Here is a 270-nt window from a genome sequence, read left to right on the forward strand (position 1 = left end):
CATGTTTGCTTGTCATGTCCAGCGTGTCTGTGGAGAGCCGTAACCTTGAACCCACCCACACACACACACACACACATGCATACAGTTTATAGGAAAAGGGGAGAAAGAGCTTAGGCAGTAAAAAAGAGAAATAAAAATATGAAGCTATGGTACCATCTGATATTCAACAGATCTACAGCCTGAAGGAAACATCAGCTTCTTAGTTCAAACACACCTTTGTAAAAAGGTGCAAATGATACTTAATGTATCAATTAATAAGACTAAGTTTGA

The 270-nt window shown here is 38.5% G+C and overlaps 1 protein-coding gene across 1 annotated transcript in view; it reads left to right on the forward strand.

Annotated features, from left to right (window-relative positions):
• The window catches only part of LOC107654179 (bis(5'-adenosyl)-triphosphatase-like), a 284,575-nt gene that overhangs the window by 277,338 nt on the left and 6,967 nt on the right, over positions 1-270 (forward strand). The gene's annotated exons all lie outside the window — the stretch shown is intronic.

The sequence above is a fragment of the Sinocyclocheilus anshuiensis genome, unplaced genomic scaffold, assembly GCF_001515605.1.
Source record: "Sinocyclocheilus anshuiensis isolate Anshui unplaced genomic scaffold, SAMN03320099.WGS_v1.1 scaffold463, whole genome shotgun sequence".
NCBI classification, from domain to species: Eukaryota; Metazoa; Chordata; class Actinopteri; order Cypriniformes; family Cyprinidae; genus Sinocyclocheilus; species Sinocyclocheilus anshuiensis.